At 38.8% G+C, this 15,436-nt stretch overlaps 1 pseudogene; it reads left to right on the forward strand.

The window, feature by feature from the left end:
- Positions 1-248: 248 nt before the first annotated feature.
- LOC113325046 lies at positions 249-14,802 on the forward strand (annotated as a pseudogene).
- Positions 14,803-15,436: the final 634 nt, after the last annotated feature.

Genomic DNA, 15,436 nt, shown 5'->3' on the forward strand with positions numbered 1-15,436 from the left:
GAGTGGAAGAGATTGTGTCGAGGAGGACATAATTATCTTCAATTCCCGAATCTCGGATCCGGGTCTTCACTATCCGACCCGACCATTTCAGCAGTACTCGAACGGTCGAACCACCAGCTTCATTAGGCCCACTACTTGCTACATTAGGCCCAGTAATTGCTTCTGCACCATTAAGCATTTTTTCGACAAAGTGAGCATGTTTCGCGTAATATTCTTGAAATGCCGGCTCAGTCGTTCCAAAGATAAAAATGTTCCAAGGGCGTTCTTCACATAGTCCATTTTCATTCAATTTATCACACATTCATTTAATTATAAAGTCTCGTTAATGTCCAACGGATTTGGCATTCTCTAAGGACTTGGTGTCTGTCAAACAGGAGATTGCGGCGGAAGGCTATATAGTGCAGCGGAGCTGGTGCAACACCTCCAGCATCCCGTTTCGAGATAACTATGGGGAAGGGAGACGACAAAGAGTTAGCACCGTAGATGGATATAATCTGCCTCTCATTGCTACACCTCAGACAGACATAAGTGGATGCGATGCAAGTGGTTGTGTTTATGATCTCAATCTAGGTAAATTTTGTATAATCCATTGAATATAAAACTAAATCTCAATTGCATTTAGCGTATCCTATTTGAAAAATTCTGAATCTGCTTTTCAAAATTTAAAGATCAGCAACTAACATCTTATATCAAAATCTGTATTGCTTTCAGGATGCCCGAAAGAGCTGCAACGTCTGAATGAGGCTGGTGTTATTGGTTGTAAGAGTGCATGTGAGGCATTTGGATTAGATCAGTACTGCTGTGCTGGTGAGTTTGCAAATCCAAACACTTGCAGACCTTTTGTATACTCCACAATCTTCAAAAGGGCTTGCCCCAGAGCATATTGTTGCGCCAAAGCCTGCGGAAGCGTTAGGTTTGCACTACTACGAGGTATCTCAATATCGCCAAGAACGCAATCACATACACAAGAAGAACAAGTATTTAACGAGGTTTAATCCTCGGGAAATAAGCAATTTTATATATCATCGTATAGGTTGGAATATACAAAGCCTTTAGACGAGAAGAAAAGAACTCTTACTTAGTTCTGGTGTGTTTTCTATAGTTCTCTCTATGGCTATTTATACACATCAATAGGAGTGGACATATTCCTTAACAAGGAATACTTTCCTACAAGTATATGGTTTCCTAATTTTAGTTCTAAGAACAAACCTCTTAAGCTTCTATACTTAGGACACAAGTACTTGGTTTCCTTAACCAACTAGATTTCCTAATCTAGTCCTTGACCATCCTACCAACAATTCTCCACCTTGGAACATGCATTCATGCATGAGACGATCAATAGAAAAAATCACCTCCATCTTCCAACATCGATTGAACCATCATTGGCTGCCTACATATCCTCAATAGGAATCAAACCCAACCGTAGTTCTCTTAAATGGCCTTGCTAGAAGACCTCCACCAGGTTCATAAGAACCTTTACCCCCAAATAGGGCCTTTCACCAAACTGGAAGGATGTGGATCAATTTCAAACAATGTCGAAACTTGATCCCAGATACTACTTTAGTCAACATATCAGTTGGATTGTCTTTGGTATTGATCTTCACAAGTAGAATGTCTTCTTCTTCAAGAATTTCTCACAAAGTGAAATCGTACGTCTATATGTTTGGTTCTAGCATGATGCACTTGATTCTTAGCCAAATAAATTGCACTTAGACTATCACAATACACAGGCAGTTGGTCTTGCACAACTCCTAAGTCATCTAGCAAACCTTGTAACCATATAGCCTCCTTAAATGCCTCAGTCACTGCCATATACTCCGCCACCGTAGTTGAAAACGCCACAGTAGACTGCAAGATTGATTTCCAACTTATTGGTTCCCTGCTACGGTAAATACATACCCTGTAGTTGAACGTCTTTTGTCCAAATCACCAGCATAGTCAGAATCCACATACCCCACACACAACTGATTGTTACTTTTATCCTTCACAAACTCCAAGCCAACATTAATCGTACCATAAAGATACCTCAAAATCCATTTCACAGCATGCCAATGTCCCTTACCAGGACAATGCATATAACGGCTGACCATACTAACTGCATGTGAAATGTCCGGCCTTGTACATACCATCGTATATATCAAACTACCAACAACTTCAGCATATGGGACTTGGGCCATATACTTTTGCTCTTGTTCAGTAGTGGGAGACATACGAGCATTCAACTTAAAATGAGCAGCAAAGGGAGTACTTACAGATTTAGTTCCTTCATAGACACCAAACTTTTGTAACACTTTCTTCAAATATGCCTTTTGAGACAAAAATAATTTACCCTTCTCTTTGTCACGTTGAATCTCCATGCCAAGAATCTTCTTAGCTTCTCCCAGATCTTTCATCTCAAACTCAGATGACAACTTGTTCTTCAAATTATCAATCTCTTTCTTGTTATTCGATGCAATCAGCATATCATCGACATACAATAGAAAATATATGAAAGACTCATCACGTATCTTCTTAAAGTATACACAATGGTCATAATGACTTCTTGTGTATGTTTGGCCTATCATAAACTGGTCAAATCGCTTGTACCATTGTCTTGGAGACTGTTTTACCATACAACGATCTCTTCAATTTACATACACAATCTTCTTTTCCAGCAACCTTGAACCCACTCGGCTGAGTCATATAGATCTCCTCTTCTAGATCCCCATGTAAGAGCGTCGTCTTAACATCTAGCTGAACTAGGTCTAAATCATATTGTGCTTCCAAGGCCAACAAAATACGGATTGATGAGCACCTCATTGTAGTCAATCCCTTCTCTTTGGGCATAACCTTTTGCAACTAACCTTGTCTTATAGCGAACTTGATTCACCGAAGATCCTTCTTTCTTAGCATATACCCACTTGCACCCTATGGCCTTCTTACCGTTCGGAAGCTTCATAAGAATCCATGTGCCATTCTTGTAAAGAGACTCCATCTCGTCCTACATTGCACCTTCCCATTCTTTACACTCTGCACTACGTACAACTTCTAAATAGGAAGTAGGAGTACCATCTTCAACAACTGGTAATGCATAAGTAATGTAATCATTCATCCAACCAGGCTTCCTGGTTGATCTTCTTGGTTTGCTGGTTGCTATGGTTTCCATGACCGTAGCTTCTATATGTTCTACTGACTCTTGTTCCTCTTCCTCAACAACGTCACTATCATTTGGAACTTCAGTAGATACTTCTCTTGCGGACCCAATGTCTTCAGAACTATTATCACCAGATACATACTTAACTGGAATTGGTGGAGTTGCATCAATCTACACCTGCTGCAAAGGCTCACTAGTACTGGTGTTTCTGTTCTCCACCTACCGAGAACCCCAAGACTTTACCATAGACATCTCATGAAATGTGACATCTCTACTCATGACTATCTTCTTCTCAACTGGATTCCAAATCTTGAACCCTTTTACTCCATTCTTCATACCCACAAAGATTCCTTTCAAGGCATGGCTATCAAGCTTGTTTTCACTAACATGATACCACGCAGGACAACTAAAGATATGAATTGAGTCATAATCATAAGCTGGTTTACCAAACCATTTCTCCATAGGAGTTTTACCTTCTAATGCAGCTGATGGCAACCTATTAATGAGGAAGCACGCATACGTAACTACCTCATCCCAAAACGCCTTACCTAATCCAACATTAGATAACATACATCGTACCTTCTCCATCAAAGTATGATTCATGCGTTCAGCTACCCCATTCTGTTGCGGTGTCTTCTTAACTGTGAAGTGCCTCTTTATCCCCTCATCCTTACATACTTGCAAGAATAGATCACTCTTGTACTCTCCACCATTGTCTGAACGTAGTACTTTGATCTTTCTGCCGGTTTGAGTCTCATTTGCCTTTTTCCACCTCACAAAGATTTCTAGGACTTCATCTTTATGCCTCATGGTGTACACCCATACGCGCCTAGAATAATCATCAATGAACTACACAAACCAATGTTTCCCTCCCAATGATGCATTCTTGGAAGGACCCAAAACATCTGAGTGAACATAGTCAAGAACTCCACTAGTATTGTAGATAGTTGTGCCAAAGCTTGTTCTTGTTTTCTTGCCCTTAACACAATGTTTACAAAATGCTAACTTGCAAGCAATAGCACCTTTCAACAAATCTTGTTGAATCAACCTATGCAACGACTTCTCACCTGGATGTGCAAGTCTCATGTGCCATAGCTTTGTCTTCTCGGTAGATGCACTCTCGATGTGTTCAGAAATAGACACATCCCATGTTGTTGTACTCCCAATCAAGTATTACAAGTTATGATGACGTGTGCCCTTCATGATTACTGGTAGCTCAAGGAATAAGTCCTAAAACTATGTTTTAACCTAAACCTGCAAGTATACAGGATCTAAAGTAGTGAGTGAGCAAATAAGGGGAAGTCCACAGGGACAAGGAGGGAGCTGGTGTTGTATTCTAAATCTTTCTAGTGACTAAAAGCACTAGGGCATTTGAATTCACCCAATAATCCTAAACTAAGGCAATACCTATTCAAATTGTGTTCTTGTTCCTTTCCAGATAAAGCTACAATGAATGATCTATCAGTTAATCTCCCTAACTCACCCCTAGTATAAGCTGTCTTCTTACAGCACAACCTATCACAGGCTCATTTGGTTTAATTAGCTACCTGTCATTCCTAAAACAATGAAGCACATTTCTTCTTCCAGAGAGGTCTCAAATGGAAGACTTATCAACCAACTTCACTAACTCACCCCTAGTATAAGCTGTCTTCTTACAGCACAACCTATCACAGGCTAATTTGATCCATTAGCTAACTATCATTCCTAAAGCAATGAAGCACAACAAGGACAACAACATGAACATGAATTATCTTAACATATGATTATGGGTTTCATCAAAACCCTAGTTATTGAATTAGAACATGATTACAATACTGAAAATTAATCTAAACTTGAGACTAACAGTGGAGAGCACTAGCTAGTCCAGGCCTCCTGAAATGTGCTCTGGCTAATCCAGGCATGCCCAATTTCACACCCAAGACGTCAATTTATACATATAACAACTTTACCCCAAAAACCCCTAAAACAGTGAAATTAGGGTTTACCAAAAATTGAAATTAAGTTTTACCTAATCACTGAAAACACTTGACAGCTTTGACCCATGCTTCCTTATGGTCTCCTGATGCTTCCCATACCTTTAATTGCGTTTCTAGCTCACTAATTTCATCAACCCTTAAAACTAGGGTTTCAGTGGGAAGAATAGGTTGAGGGGTTGATGTAATGAGTGGCTAGGGGATAGGGGAATGATGGAGTGTAGTGGTGGCGGTATAGGCAGAGCAGGTGGTGGTGATGGCGGTATAGGCAGAGCAGGTGGTGGTGATGGCGGACATGGGTTTTCTCTGCAGAGGGATGGAGAAGAAGGAGGAGGTCGATAGAATGGGAAGGAGGGGTTGTTTGGCGATGGGGTATAGGTATTGGGTGCTCGGGTGTTGAGCGGCTTCATCAAATTTTGATGTTCTGTGACTCTGAGCTGCGGGATGCGAAGATGGTTGGTAGATCTAACGGTGAGACGAGAGATGAATCGATGCAACCGTTAGATTTTGAAACACAACGAAGTCAACGGTGTTAGATGAAGTTAGGTACTGTAGTGTTAAGCGAAAGTATCGAGATTTGATGCGCAGGCAAAGGAACGACCGTAGGATCTAAATGTGATCTAATCTGAAGGCTTGGAATTTAGGCACTATGGTGTTTTGCAGGAGCTTCAGATTTTGATGCGCGATGAAGGAGCGACCATCGGATGATGAGATGGATCCAATCCGACGGCTGAAGATGGAGGCGGTTTTGTGTGTAGAAAATGAGGTTGTGCGCACCATTCTTCGCGGCTTCCTTGCGTAATTTCTCCCGGCTTTTCACTACTTTTCTGCTCTTTTCGCTCCGCGACTCATCCGAACTTTATTTATTACCTAAAAATGCAAAATTAATTAATAAAAATATTTATTCTTGAAAACAATGAAAATACAGAATATGGGATAAAATGTAGAATTAATGCGCAAAAGATGAGTTAAATGCCAACAAAAAGGGATAAATATATACAATATTTGGCACTCATCAAATACCCCCAAACCTGAATTTTACTTGTCCTCAAGTAAAACAAAACTAAGGAAATCCTAACTATACCACTGTCGCTGGTCTCTCGAATGCATTTAGCGTATGCACTAAGCCTTTTAAACCACTAAGTGTCCCTAGTGGACGAGTTGAAGTCTCGTGAAGGTTTACCAGAGGTGTGCCTACAAAACCTAAGGACAAAATATAAGCTCAGATTCCATCAAACGTGACATGTGCAAAACAGTCAAGCTCACAGCAAAATGGAGATGTCAATCTAGCTATCGAAGGCACAATCCTAGCACTGATAACAAAACAAAGACATGTGATAAGAGTGTAAAGTGTATCTACACATGTGTAAAGAAAGATCTGAAGTCATGACTACTAATCACCAAGAGATAGTTTCTCAGGCTAAGAACTGAGGTCGAAATCTAGCTAGCTGTCCGGACTTTACGAGAATTGTGAATGAGTTGGAGGTATTTCACAATTTCTCGCGTTGTACATCAATGGCATACACCCTCCTTGCTTATTACAACGAAACAACAAAAGATGACTATTTACATGACTCTTATTTACATTGACTACTCTCTTTTATTTGTGGAACAAGAGAGGATGGAATTGAACAATACTTGATTTTTTTGTATTTTTCTGATATTTTTTTCTCTTTTTTTTTTTTTCTGAATATATACATCGACTTTTTTTTTTTTTTTTTTTTTTTTTTTTTGACTGGAAACACTTTTGACACATGTACAAAAGGAAACAAAAAATTACATGACACTTTGCAAGAGGTAGCCCTTTTTGATGCACCCAGTTAAATTCGATGGTTGTTTTTCTTAATGTAACCTCCACCTTCTATCCCAACCAACCAAAGAACAAGCTAGTCCAGTTTCGTTCAGTATTCTAAAGTGATTGGCAATCGTAACTTCCTATCAAACACCTTTAAGATCGAGGCCATACATGTGTTGGTAGATCGTGCGCGTGCAAATTTCTTATCACTATGTGAATTGTGCTAGAATCAGGGTGCCTAAATATCTAGACTAAGACTCCTAATAAAAATACATATTTGCACAAGAGTCAACATTTCAAGGTAAATGAGCTCCATTTTTATGAATAATTTTTTTTTTTTTTTAATTAATTTTTTTTTGAATTTTGATTTTTTAATTTTTTTGGAATTTTTCAATTTTTTCAAAAAGAAGAAGGAGTTCGTTTTCAATTATGGCAAATTATCGTGGCATCTACTCTATACCCCCAAACCTAAACTAAACATTGTCCTCAATGTTTCAAAATATGGAAAGAATTAAAATGCAACATATGGAAATGGACATGCTGAGTAGAGTAAAAGGAGAGAGAATACCCGATTTCGGCGAAAGCAGAATTAAAACTCCGTTTATTCAAGGCAAAAATCCAACATATTTCAGCCGAGATCATATTGGATTAGCAAAATATATACAAAAGGAACAAAAGGGTTTTTAAAATTTTTATCTACTGGATTATATACAAAAAATTCACCATACACTAACAATCTAAAGAGTTGAGGATCAACCCAAAAGACAAAGTGTAAAGACTTCAACAGCTTCACACATAATAATATGATAGGCATGCAAGTGAAACTGTGAAACAAAATGAGCTACCCCAAACCTGGATTTTACAGAAGATATATATTTTTGTTGGAAAAAAACTCGCAGTGTTCGGGGGTGTCATGCAAAGGTCTAGCTCGAAATGAACTGTGCTAGGGACGGGCAAACATGCTAATTTCCAACTGTGGTTCCTCAGAGATTATACTTAGAAGCAAATAGTCCAAGAGGACTTGGGAAGCACACAGTTCCAATCCTAGATTGGGCATTCTCAGAAAAATTGGTTTTACAATATTGGTACAAACCAAATCTAGGTTGGGTGGAAGGCCATCAGATTGTGACTCATGTAGGAGGATAGGCACATCATTATTAATCAAATCAACATCTCCTAAGTCTTCTACAAGTGTCACAACATGCTCACAATCATCAAACAAATTGGCAAGATCACAATCAGAGTCATCAACATCATTAACAGATTCATTCTCATGCATTGGCAAATCAGGAGAAATATCACAATGTGACCTAGGTAGAGAATCAGACACATCAAATATATTTTCATGCATATTAGTGTCTACAGAAGATTCAACTATTCCTATGTCATGTTCATCTTCACAGAATAATTGTACGAATCCCATGTCAATATCAAAATCATATGAATTACAATGAGTATTAGAAAAAACAACATTCATGAAGGTCGAGGGCGAGAAGCCATATGTTATTGAACTAACAGGTTCCACAATATTTTCATGTTCTTCTAACACATCATCATAATCATCATAATCATCATGGTAGCATGCATATTGGTCCTCATTAAAAGTGGTGGTGTCGTTAGTCGATTCATGTTCCTCTAAATTAGGTTCATATTCAACATCATTTACATGAATGGGACTAGACACTTCATTAGGGACAACATACATTTCCTCATGAATTTCCTCCTTTTGTAGGTGAAGCAAAATCTGATCTAAATATGCCTGAATTCGTGATGTAGATCTATCGAAGTTTTTCTCACTGAGTCTGAAAGCTTCTGTGGTGGAGTCTAAATTCATGGGAGTACAAAATTCTTCATGTTCAAATTGTGGTGATTGGTACATGTGTGCATGGTCATTAGGGTTTATAAAAGATTGATCGCAACCCTCAAAGGATTGATTATGGTCCCAATGACTACCATTCTCACAATTTATGGGCATTTCATACCTTGGATTTTCTCTAGATTGCCTAAAATTATGCAAAATATGACAATTCTCAACAGGGTGGTCTAAACTACCACATGCGGGACATGCATAGATTTCAGGTTGCCTAAGAAAATTAGATGTGACAGATTCCTCATGTGATTGCATTTCTAAAGCTGCGATTCGAGCTTCTAATTGATCCACAAGAGATGATTGTGTGAGTGAGGCATTAGCAAAATGTTCATTTTCACGTTGTGGCGAATGATGCATGTGTGAATAGTCATTAGGGTTCATGTATTGAGGCTCGGGACTTTGAAAATGTCCATAATAATTCCTATGACTATTGACATCATGGTCTATGGGAGGTTCATAACGTGAAGTTTGTCCATACGCAAGTTCTCTAAGGGATTCGTTGTATTCCCCAACTGTAGAAAAAGATCTATACATGATTGGGCTCAAAGGCTAAGTAAAGAGTTTACAAAGCTCAAAATTTGGTTTTTAAGGGATTGGACTTTTTGGAAAAATTTGGTTTTGGCAGGAGACATTTGGTTTTGATGGGAAAAAGAAAAATTTTGGTTTTTAATGTGGGAGCAGAATAAAATTTGGTTTTTTTTTGAATTTGGGAGCAAGTAAATTTTTTTTTTTTTTTTTTTTTTTAAATTATCCTATCATAAACTAGCACAACCCATAAAAGAAAATAAAAACAACAATAATAACTACAAACCCATAAAAGAAAGAAAAAGAAGAAAAAGAAAAATTATTACAAGCCCAAATAAAAAAAATAAAGAAAAACAAAAATTATTACAAGCCCACAAATTAAAAATGGAAGCCCACAGGTTGGGTTCTCTTAATGGGTTTAGGCTTACTTGCTTAAGCACAGCCCAGCTGCTCAGTTAGGTTGCAAAAGCCCAGTTGGGCTTTGGATCATCCTAAGCTTTGGCTTCTCTGAGGCCCAGTTGGGCTTTGGTTCACCTTCTGCAGCTTACAGCCCAGTTGGGCTTTGGTTCACTTTCTTCACCTTCTGCAGCTTACAGCCCAGTTGGGCTTTGGTTCAGCAAAGCTGCAAGTGCACAGGGTCAGTTGGCCTGGCACCAGGTGCAGCAGCTTTGGTTCAGCAACAGGTGCAACAGCTCACAGGATTCTTGGCCTGGCACCAGCAGGAGCACCACAGCAGCACAAGAGCATCAGCAGCAGCAAAGCAGCTTGGCAAAAGCAAGAGCAGGAGAAGCAGCTCAGTTGAGGTAGCTGGAAAGAAAGCTGCAGCAGCACAGCAGCTTGGCAGCCAAGGCCGTAAGAGAACAATGGCTTCACAACTTTTAACACTACTAAGAAAACAATGTGTTACAGGACATGGAAACTCAGGGTTACAACATGAGATATCTTACAGGATATGTTACAGGACAATGGCTTTACTAAAATCTACAGCATGAGATGCAAGATGAAAGAAAACACGAGAAAAATTAACAGATATGCTAAAGATACTCACATGACTTATGATGCAGGTGACTTAAACTAAATGTGAGATAAAACAATGATGCAATTGACTGAAAAGCTAAAACTACAACTAACAGTACAGCTAACACATATATACAAGTAGTATGCAAATGATGCAGAACTACACAGTTGCAGTAGTATGCTACAAAATAAATTGAACTATGAAAACAATGTGATATGGCAGGTGGTACTAATATGCAAATGGCAGAAGTTACACTAAGTCACAAAGTGCAGAAACTAAAAATCAAAAATTACAGCTAGAGATACAAAAGGAAGTTACACTAAGTTACACTAGCAATGACTGAAAAGAAAAACTAAACAAAATAGGAACAGGGTAAAGTAAAGAAAAAGAAAGCAACAATGGCACCGCTACCGAGTCCCCGGCAGCGGCGCCAAAAACTTGGTATGAAGGGAAAAGTAACCTACAAACTAACCTGCAAGTATACAGGGAAGTTGAAGCAAGTAATAGTAAATAGGGGTTTGTCCACAGGGACTTGGAGGATTTGCTACAGTTCTCTTTGGGGAGTTTCTAAAGTTATCTGAGTTCAAGGGAGGGTACTAAGGCTTTTGATTTCACTACCTGACCCTAGGCTAAGGAAATTGTGATGCAATGTATGTCTTGTTTTTTTCATGAAAGGTTACAAAGAAGGATAGAGAAACTAACCTAGCTAAATGACCCCTAGCATCAGCTGTCTTTCAACAGCACAACTGATCACAAGTATTTAGCTCAACTAGCTAACTGAGCTTGATGCAATCTCTCTAATGGATTAAATTCTCACACACTGACCTAGCTGCACTCCTAGCATCAGCTGTCTTCTAACAGCACAGCTGATCACAAGTGAAGTAACTCAAATGGCATTTCATTAATCCTAAGGCAGTTAAAGCATTTCAAGACAATACATATACATTTACTATCCTAGCATATGATCAAGAGCTTCCTCTAAGCCCTAGCAAAAGAAACTAACACATAATAAAACTGAAATTAAGACAAAACAACATATGAATTGAAGTTCAAACAAAACAGGGCAAACATATGAGAAACTGGCTAGCCCAGTCCTCTTGGTGGTGCACTGGCTAGTCCAGGCCTCCTGAAATGTGCTCTGGCTAATCCAGGCATGCCCAATTTCACACCCAAGACGTCAATTTATACATATAACAACTTTACCCCAAAAACCCCTAAAACAGTGAAATTAGGGTTTACCAAAAATTGAAATTAAGTTTTACCTAATCACTGAAAACACTTGACAGCTTTGACCCATGCTTCCTTATGGTCTCCTGATGCTTCCCATACCTTTAATTGCGTTTCTAGCTCACTAATTTCATCAACCCCTAAAACTAGGGTTTCAATGGGAAGAATAGGTTGAGGGGTTGATGTAATGAGTGGCTAGGGGATAGGGGAATGATGAAGTGTAGTGGTGGCGGTATAGGCAGAGCAGGTGGTGGTGATGGCGGTATAGGCAGAGCAGGTGGTGGTGATGGCGGACATGGGTTTTCTCTGCAGAGGGATGGAGAAGAAGGAGGAGGTCGATAGAATGGGAAGGAGGGGTTGTTTGGCGATGGGGTATAGGTATTGGGTGCTCGGGTGTTGAGCGGCTTCATCAAATTTTGATGTTCTGTGACTCTGAGCTGCGGGATGCGAAGATGGTTGGTAGATCTAACGGTGAGACGAGAGATGAATCGATGCAACCGTTAGATTTTGAAACACAACGAAGTCAACGGTGTTAGATGAAGTTAGGTACTGTAGTGTTAAGCGAAAGTATCGAGATTTGATGCGCAGGCAAAGGAACGACCGTAGGATCTAAATGTGATCTAATCTGAAGGCTTGGAATTTAGGCACTATGGTGTTTTGCAGGAGCTTCAGATTTTGATGCGCGATGAAGGAGCGACCATCGGATGATGAGATGGATCCAATCCGACGGCTGAAGATGGAGGCGGTTTTGTGTGTAGAAAATGAGGTTGTGCGCACCATTCTTCGCGGCTTCCTTGCGTAATTTCTCCCGGCTTTTCACTACTTTTCTGCTCTTTTCGCTCCGCGACTCATCCGAACTTTATTTATTACCTAAAAATGCAAAATTAATTAATAAAAATATTTATTCTTGAAAACAATGAAAATACAGAATATGGGATAAAATGTAGAATTAATGCGCAAAAGATGAGTTAAATGCCAACAAAAAGGGATAAATATATACAATATTTGGCACTCATCAACTACCATAGATCCAAAGATTACCTTTAGAACACCATTTTCAGCGACTATCTTATAGCCCTTAGCTTCCAAAGTTCCGAGTGAAATCAGATTCTTCTTTATGGGAGGAACAAATCTTACCTCCTTCGGTTCTCTAACCATACCGTCATGCATCTTGATACGAACACTACCAATCCCAATCACCCTGCAAGTATGATTGTTTCTCATACGTACTTCTCCATCAAGCTTTTCAAAACTTGAGAACCAGTCCCGATATGGACATATATGATACGTTGCTCCAATATCTAATACCCATGTACCATATGTAATAGTACAAGCTGATGGTGTCACACTTAGCGAGAAATCAGAAGCATCATCTGATTCTTCATTACCTTTAGCAATGTTCACCTCGGTATTACTATTATCTCCTTCTCTTGCCTTACGCTTGGTACAATCCTTAGCCCAATGACCAAAGTCGTGGCACCAAACACACTCATCTTTCTGCAGTCGCGTTCTACTCTTAGAACGTCATCTACCTTGACCATAACCACCATTCTTCTTTCTCCTATCTGATGAACGACCTCTTGCAAGAAGCAAATCATTATTAGTTTCACTTGCAACGTCTTCACGATCCATCTTCCTGAACTCCTCACTACGCAATGTTGTAGTGACCTCAGCGTATGTCATCTTATCCTTGCCGTGCATTAAAGCTTTAATCACGGGTTCATACTTTTCAGGAAGAGAGTTTATCAAACACAAAGCTTGTTCCTCGTCGTTGATCTTCTCATCGTAGTTAACCAACTCAGCAAGAAGCTTATTATATGAATTTAGGTGCTCGGTTAGGGTTGCACCTCTCTTCATGTTATAGCGATACAAATTCCTTTTAAGATGTATCCTATTGGCCACGTTTTTCACAAGGTATTCCTTCTCTAGCTTTTCCCAGAGATCCTTAGCTGAAGTCTCGTGCTGATAATTAACTCTTACTGCAGTTGCTAAACACCCTCGTATGGAAGCAAGACATAATTTATTCATCTTGTTCCACTGCTTATCAGACATCTCCACTGGCTGACCTTCTAGAGCTTCTTCTAGGTCAAGATGAACAAGAGCATCCATTACGTCTGTTCTCCATAAACCAAAGTTATTGGTTCCTGTAAACTTTTCTACCTTGAGTTGTGATCTATGTGAATGAAGTATTTCTTCTTTTGTTTCTTTATCTTTACTTGTGGACTCCGAATGTTCTCCTAAAAGATCTTTAGGATCAACTGGTTTATCTCCGTCAACCATTATTCTTAAACAACCAAATATAGATAAAAAACAGAACCTTTGAGATTAGTATTACCTCAAACAATCTTCAGAAAAAAAATACCTTCACTTCAACTTCAATTTGAGTACCCGTATCCAAGAGCGTCTCCTTGCTCTATTACCAATTGTTGCGCCAAAGCCTGCAGAAGCGTTAGGTTTGCACTACTACGAGGTATCTCAATATCGCCAAGAACACAATCACATACACAAGAAGAACAAGCCTTTAACGAGGTTTAATACTCGGGAAGGAATAAGCAATTTTATATATCACCGTATAGGTTGGAATATACAAATCCTTTAGACGATAAGAAGAGAACTCTTACTTAGTTCTGGTGTGTTTTCTCTAGTTCTCTTTATGGATATTTATACACATCAATAGGAGTGGACACATCCCTTAACAAGGAATACTTTCCTACAAGTATAGGGGTTTCCTAATGTTAGCTCTAAGAACAAACCTCTTAAGATTCTATACTTAGGACACAAGTACTTGTTTTCCTTAACCAACTAGATTTCCTAATCTAGTCCTTGACCATCCTACCAACACATACAGCTATGCTTTTGATGACGACACCAATACTTTCACTTGCAAAGCAATCGAATATAACATCACTTTCTGCCCTACACAGATTGGGTAAGGTTCAATCTTGATCAATAGGACTTTTTTCTGGAAAAAAAATATAAACATAATTATTTTCATTGAAATAGAATACAATGTAATTTTCTTCTTATCATCATCTATGAAATAGAACCCAAAAATGAAAAAGGGTTTTGCCTAACTATAACTTGTAATTTCTGTATATTTTTCTGTTCCCATGCAGAGTGGGGAGGCAAGATGATGGAGTCAATTCTGAGCCTATACGTGAAAACATTTATGGAGAGGTTATGGCAGTGGTTCCCTCCTCTTTGAACAATCTAGCATTCCCCAAGTCGATCATTCTTCTACTCATCCTTACATTTTTCTAGCCCGTCCGAGCTCTGACATCTGCATTGCAGTTATAGGAACTGCATTTCATAAAGAATCTTATTAGCACATAAATCAAATTTATCTAACATAGAGACAAAGGAGTGGATTGCGTAATCCTTCTTGTAAATATGTGGAGAATGTAAGAAGCCGATGTAACGTATGGAAAATGGTATAAGTAAATATCTTGGTTTCTTTGTAAAGTATTTATTTATTGTTCTACAAAATTGTGCTTAATTTGAAAAATACTGACAACAAAAGTATAAAATTTAAGGACTTGAGAGATCAAAGATGCCAAAAATCATATGAAAACCTTTCGCCCGACAACAATGCAACTGAATGATTGACAAAATGTGAAATGGGTCTTCATAACTGATCATTTTTTGTTTGTTTGAAGAAGATTAAAATTGATAACAAGGTCCCAAGAAGGCACAAAGAAACTCTAACATTTGGAGTTTTGACTTTATTGACCTACCACTAGCACGACTTAGGCGATCAAAGATGCCAAAGATCATATGAAAGCCTTTTGCCCGACAACAATGCAACTGAATGATTGACAGATATAAAATGGGTCTTGATTATTGATCATATGAAGTTCCTACAAAGAACTCTAACATTTCAAGTTTTAACTTTATT

This window comes from Papaver somniferum, chromosome 11 (assembly GCF_003573695.1).
Source record: "Papaver somniferum cultivar HN1 chromosome 11, ASM357369v1, whole genome shotgun sequence".
Lineage (NCBI taxonomy): Eukaryota > Viridiplantae > Streptophyta > Magnoliopsida > Ranunculales > Papaveraceae > Papaver > Papaver somniferum.